This window comes from Otolemur garnettii, unplaced genomic scaffold, assembly GCF_000181295.1.
Source record: "Otolemur garnettii isolate 467f Iridium unplaced genomic scaffold, OtoGar3 scaffold00022, whole genome shotgun sequence".
In the NCBI taxonomy this organism is placed as follows: Eukaryota; Metazoa; Chordata; class Mammalia; order Primates; family Galagidae; genus Otolemur; species Otolemur garnettii.
The window spans coordinates 16,061,673-16,068,804 of record NW_003852417.1 but is presented as its reverse complement, the minus strand read 5'-3'; positions in this window follow the sequence as shown (position 1 = coordinate 16,068,804).

The following is a 7,132-nucleotide window of genomic DNA, read 5'->3' as shown; positions in this document are numbered from 1 at the left end:
AATAATTCAGAAACAAACCTCAAAAGCTCTTATAATAAAGATATGATCGAATGTACTATGACATACCAATAACACAGAATGTCAGATAGCCATTAAAAGTAAGTATGATGGCTATTGAAATGCATATATTTGGGAAAAACATAGAGAGACAAGGAGTATGCAGGCAACAATTTCAAGTGACTGTGTACATGCTAATATGGGTTGAAAGATGCACCTAGTTTATGGGATTTCCTTTTCTGTAAAGTTAAGTGCATAATAAAAATGTAAGCGCACACAGACATATATCATATAAAAGAGGTGGTGGAGAGAAGTTTCTTCTTTCCCCTGCTTCCCAGGGGAACCATGAGGATGAATTAAGTGGTTTGAACTTCTTGGATCAAAATATTAGATGCTACATTCTTCCTTGGAGACATTTAAGAATATCCATCTGTCAAGTGTTAGGATGTTTTTGAATTAATTTAATGACATTAGGAGATGCCCATGATTAGTGCTGGTTTTGTTTTTGCTTTAAAAAACGTTCTAGAATCCACCCCCCACCACCATGTCTATCCATCTATCCTCTTCCTCCCCCACAATACATTAAAATTAGACTTTATTATTTGGCATTAGTAAGAAAGGAAGAGAAGGAATCTCCAGAGTAGTTGCCATATGTGCCTCAACACCCATCATCTTCACTTCCTTACTCTTCCCACTTGCCTCTCCCCTATGATACACTCACCATACACAGCCCCTGCGAATTCCACCGCCACCACCACCCAGGAGCATTCCTATGGATCTGCCATTAAGGATACAGCATTATAAACTAAGAAAGTATATAGATAATTCTTCCCCTTGTTTTTTCCCTATCCTGCTATTTCCCCACTTAGTATTGGTGATGTGATAGGCCAGCCTCACATCAGAACAAGGACAGGTGGGCAAAGAGTTACCTAGTCATTTGGAAAATTTATTATATAAAAATATTTTTTAATTATATAGGGAGATATAATATAAAGAAACACATTTGAACATTACATTTCTTGAGTATCTAATGTGTTTCATGCCCGGAGGTCTGTTAAACATGAGGTCACAAGCTTGTGAAATTTCTTTTTTCGAGACAGGGTCTTGCTCTGTCACCCAGGCTGGAGTACAGTGGCATCATCACAGCTCACTGCAACTCCAGTTCTTGGGCTCAAACCATCTTTCTGCCTCAGCCTCAGCCTCCTGAGTATCTGGGACTATGGGTGCATGCCACTATGCCCAGCTCATTTTTCTTTTTTCTTTCTTTGGTAAAGATGGGAGTCTTGCTATTGCTATGGCTGGTCTTGAACTCTTGGCTTCAAGTGATCCTTCTGCCTCAGCCTCCCAAAGCAAACTTGGAAAATTCTGAAAAAAGAAATTAAAAAATGATGGTATGTCCCATTCCTTCTCAAGAGAGTGCACATGATGTATTATTAAATGAAAAAAATCAGAATAGAAAATGATATATGACAAAGAAAACTATATGTGCACGCACACACATATCCATTCCGATAAAACAAATTGTATTGGTCGCAATCGGTACATTAGTGGAGTTGCGACTAAGTTAAGTTTTCTTCTACGGTGCTTTCCCAGTTTTTTTAGATGTTGTACCATCAGTGTGTGTTAGCTTTATAACAAAGAGGAAATCAAAGATGTTATTAAGTAGAAAGCAACATTCAAGAGCCTGGCAGGAAGCCCTGTCATTACATCGAGATCGGGAACTGGCGACCACACCACTGTAAGGAGCGAAGTTCAGGGAGGACCTTGTTTAGTCTACGACAGGCTCTCAAGGGAGGGTGGCCGAGAAGCCTGCAGAAATAGGTCAGGACCGACCGAGAGGATGAAATGGCAGACATGACAAAATCTCATTAGCACTTAGCTCAGATGATTCTCAGAACACCAATAAGGAAGGGTAACTACAGCTCTGTACTTGTAAAAGGTGAAGCAGGACCACAAGAACATCTGGTCTAATCTTCCCATTCTCGGAGGAAGCGCCCAGAAGAGCCGCCTCCTTCACAGCTGCTCAGCGGCCCAGCCGCTCCTGACTCTACAGCTCTCTGCTTTCCAGTGTGGGGAGGCAGGTGGGTGTTGCTGTTGTGATTTTTGCCTCCATTTGCATTATTAAAGCACGTCATATAATCTTTGTTCAGGACTGGAAGCCCCAACTTGGCCTTTCGCCCTAACTTCATCCCAGGTGAATCCCCAAACATCATTTCAAATTGAGGCAGATCCCCATCTTCCTGTGTTTCGCTTAACTCCAACCTTCCTCCCTGCAGGGAACTGAATGTTTGTGTCCCTCCAGAATTCATATGTGAAATTCTAGCCCCAAGGTGATGCCATGGAGGTAGGAAATGGGACCTTTGGGAGGCAATTAAGTTGTGAGGGCTCTGGCCTCCTAAGCAGGATTAGCACCTCTGTAATAGCCCACCCCCCCAGCCCTCCGTCCACCGGGGGAGAATATGATAAGAAGTTGGCAGTCTGCAGACCAGAAAACAGCCCTCCCCAGCAGCCAGCATGCTGGCTGGCACTCTGATCCCAGACTTGCAGCCTCGAGAGCTGTGAGAAATGAACTGCTGCTGTTTAGCAAGCACCCAGCCTCCACGTGCTCCATCATAGCAGCCCTAACCCTAACCCTAACCCTAACCCTAACCCAAGCTGGCATTCATTCTGCTTCTCCTCCTCCCTTTCATGGTACTTAAACCTGTAAAAAAAAAAAAAACCTGAAAGAATTATACAAGAATTTCCATGTATCTTTAACACAAAAGTGTTAAAATTTTGCCCCCTCTGTGAGAACATCAGTACATCAGACGTGTTATGCAGAGATATATAAAAGCATCTGTGTATGTCACGTTTTCCTGAACTCTTTGCAAGTAGGTTGAAGACATCATGATTCTTCACCCCTCAATTCTCCAGCATCACCTGAGAATAAAGACGTTCTCCTGCATAACTATGGTATCATTACCACACCTGAGAAAACCATTAATAATATGTGTATTTCTTAGTTAGTTCATACTCAAATGTCCCCAATTGTCCTGAAAATGTCTTTCACACTGTTTTAAGTTTTTGATTGAGGATTTTATCAAGGGTTACATATTTTATGTGGTCGTTGGGTTCCTGTAACTTCTTTTGATTTAGAACAGTACTCTCCTATTTTGTTTTTATTTTCTTTTCTATGATACGGAATTTTTGAAGGGTTCCAGATACTTGTCTTACATAACCTCCCATATTCTGGATTTTTCTAATTGTTTCCTCATGTTCAACATCTTTGGGAAGAATACTGTGTAGGAGATGTTATACCTCTTAATGCATCACATTGGAAGGCCGGTAACATCAGTGGTCCCACTAGGCAAAGACTGACCTCTTGCTTAAGGTGATGGCCACCAGAGCTCTCCTTTGCAAAGGTCCAGTTTCGCATTTTCAATTAATAATCCATGGAGTGATTCCTTGAGACCATGCTCAGCTGAGCATCTGTCAATCTTAGTCCTTGCCTGAATTGCAGTTACAAAATGGTGATTTTTCTAATTGTCCTATTTTATCAGCTGGCACTCCCTATGAAGAATAAGTCCTCACCATACCTTGAGTGCTCTCCCTCAGCTGGCTTCAGACTACAATGCCTGCCTCCAGTCTGGCCCCCTCCACTCCACCTGCTACCAGGATGGGTATGCTCACTTGAAAATCTGGATGAGTCCATTCTCTGTTTATATCTGAAATCTGTAAGCTTGCCACAGAGCTCTTTGTGACATGGCTCCTGCCCACCAGCTTCGGTTCATCTCTCCCTGCACCCCCTCATGTACTCCATTCAAACGACAGTCATGTTCCAAACAACGGTGAAGTCGGGAACAGCCCACATATGCAACAGAAGTCCCATAAGATTATAATACCATAATTTTACTGTACCTTTTCTCTGTTTAGATACACAAATACTAGCCATTGTGTTACAGTTACCTACAGTGTCAGTACAGACACATCTATGTAGGTTTATAGCCCAGGAGCAACAGGCTATACTATACAGCCCAGTGTGTAGAGGGCTCTGCCATCCAGGTTTCTGCAAGTGCACTCTGTGCTGGTCATGCAATGACAAAATCACCGAGTGACACATTGCTCAGAATGTATTCCCATCATTAAGTGATGCATGATTTTATTACAGTTCTCCAAACATCCCCCTACTCCACACCCTAGTACCTTTGCACAAACTAATCCCGCTGCTGCAAGACCCTTCCCCACCCTCCAGCCTCCTCTCACTTCCATTTGCTTTTCTAGCTCTGGCTCACGCATCACTTTTCTGAGTCTAAGTTTGAACAGATGACTTTGGGGGCTCTCATGAGACCTGCACACGTTTCTGTCATCACACTTAATAGCCCTGCCTTATAAATGTTTGCTGGTTTGCTTGTTTCACCCACTTGATTTTAAGATTTTTGTAGGAAGAGAGTTGCCTTTTATATCTGTATAGCAGGGATCTAGAGCTACATCTGGCATTAAGTAAACACTCAGCAAATATATTCCAATGAAGTAGCACCTGTATGTAGCTCAGCATGTAGGGCGCTGGCCACATACACTGAGGCTGGCAGGTTCAAACCCAGCCTGGGCCAGCTAAACAACAATGACAACTGCAGCCATAAAAAAATAGCCGGGTGTTGTGGCGGGCGCCTGTAGTCCCAGCTACTTGGGAGGCTGAGGCAAGAGAATCGCTTATGTACAAGAGTTTGAGGTTGCGATGAGCTGTGACACCACCACACTCTATCCATGGTGACATAGTGAGACTCTATCTAAAAAAAAAAATTTCCAATGAATTCATGTCCCCTCAAATTATTAAATAAAGGATGTGACCAGCTTCCAGAACAATTAAATTATATGATCTTTAAGGATGAAAATCATGTCTTATAAATCTTTATGTTGCTCACATATCCCACCCTATTGCTTATTAATTTGCATTAGCAATGAGTAAGTTGACACAAAGGGTATGGATATATTGTTTCTTATCTGCCTAGTATATTTTCCCTTTGAGAATTGCTCCTCCCCTTCTTAATAGGATGGACAGTTTCTTGTCTGGCCTTCCCTACATGTGGTGGAATCATAACGTGAGTTAGCCAGGGTACTTCATCTCCTGGCTGTCACTATTGGTTCAGTCCCCCTGGGACTTTTGATGGAGCTAGGCTAGAAAGATGTGCCAAAGAAAAGCAGTGTGACACTCATCACTGCCAGAGGCCATCTTTGCCACTGGGTGGAGAGAGCCTACCTTAGGAGACAACATAACGGCAAACAAATCATCGGAGGGAGAGAGATAGAACTTATGATGTCACTTAAACCCCTAGACCCACTCACATCTGAGAAGTCATACTTCAGACTTCCCAACACAGGAGTCAATAAATCCCTTCCTTCTTGCCTTTTACAAGGACAAAATCCTGACTGACCTTCAGGGTACGCGTTCCATGACATTCCACATTTGGCTTAGCAGGTAAACTGAGATGAGGAGGAAGATTTTCACCTCCATTAAGTCTCTTGCTGCTGTGTAGGAAATGATGGAAGTGGTGCCTGTCTCTGCACCATCTCTGTCACCCTGCCCACCAGGCTTTTATCCAAGCTGCATCTCACCCGCCTCAGGAGTACCTGGGGGGCTCCCTTTTTCTGCTCCTGTCTCTTGCGTCTCTTCTAAAGGAGCAAAGCACAGCAAGGAAACATGTCATACAAGGAAGACAGGCCTCTTCATAATTTCTGATCCGGGAGATTATGCAATGCCTCCTCATCACGAATGGACCATCGCACCTATTTTCCTCTGAGGTCGATGACAATCTATTTTGCTGCTGGCAGCTTTCCAGTTCCAGGGGTACTAGGAGGCTGGAGTGGGTAGCTAAGGATTGGGACTAGCTCCTGGCACAGAGACGTGGACATCCACTCGAGGACCCTGCAAGTTAAAAATGCCAAGTGCCTTTCTGAGAACCATTACCAGGGATATTTTCCAGCTTCCTCCTTAATCCCTGTAAATTTCTCCATGAGGCCGGAGAGGAGGTAAGAAGGCCCTGCCTTCTCTGGAGGAGCGTGCAGAGGGGAAGGAGGACAGTCTTGGTTTAAAGAAGATTCCCTCATCTCAGCCCAAGTTGGTACCCTGTGTGGTTATTTTGTGGGGTAAGGAGAAATAGCCAAACTCTTTAAGAAGAGTATTTTCATGACTTTTATTCGAATTAGCTTAATTAGATGCTTTTGTCTTTAGGGACTAGCTAAGATAAGCCACCCAAGGAAACCAGAGTTGTGATGAAATAGGGAGAAAGGAAAAAGGAGAAGTAATTTTATGGCTGAACTGCTGCCCTAGAGGCCTGGTTTGAGCATTCCTGGGTAGACCAGCGTGGAGCACATAATCCCCAGAAGTAAATTGGAAGGAAACAAGGGCAGGGGAGAGGCCCAGGAAAACGAGGAGGATGTGCAGATCAACTATGAGTACTTTGCAGTTCACTTAAGGGTAGGGACTGCCGGTCTTCCCACATCTGCCCTTTCTAGAGATGGCAGGGTGAAAACAGTAAGAGTTTGGACAACAGGGAGAAGGCCACCCCACCTCCATCCCCTAGGAGCCCATGCCAATCTTGGGCTTTGATTGTTCTGGCTCTTGATCCCAAATTTCATCCCTAGGGAAGAGGCAGCAACTTGGCTCAGAATAAGCAGAGAGGTGGGGAAGTGGGTCCCTCACTTCAACCCAGTTGTCCTGGCCCACCCACAGCTCTATCTCTGTCTTACAGTTAAAGGAAGTCACACCTTTATGGGCATTTCAGCTTTCACGGCTCCCTTTCCTCAATAAAGCAGGGGTCCCAGTTCTGACATGGACTCTAAGCTGAAGACAATATAAAAAGGCTATGGCTGTAACTTAACAGAAGAGCAGAACCACATTTTTTTTAAAGGTTTGGTGAAAGGAAGGAAGGAAAGAGCTTCCTTCTTGCCCATAGGACCAGATTCTGAGGACACCCTACTTCCTCCTGAGTCCCCTAACTTACATTATTCGAATACCTGGGGATTCCACAACATTACCCCATAGCAAATGTTAGAAAGTACCAGAGTAGGCTCGGTGCCTGTGGCTCAAGTGGCTAAGGCGCCAGCCACATACACCTAAGGTGGCAGGTTCAAATCCAGCCCGGGCCCGCCAAACAAC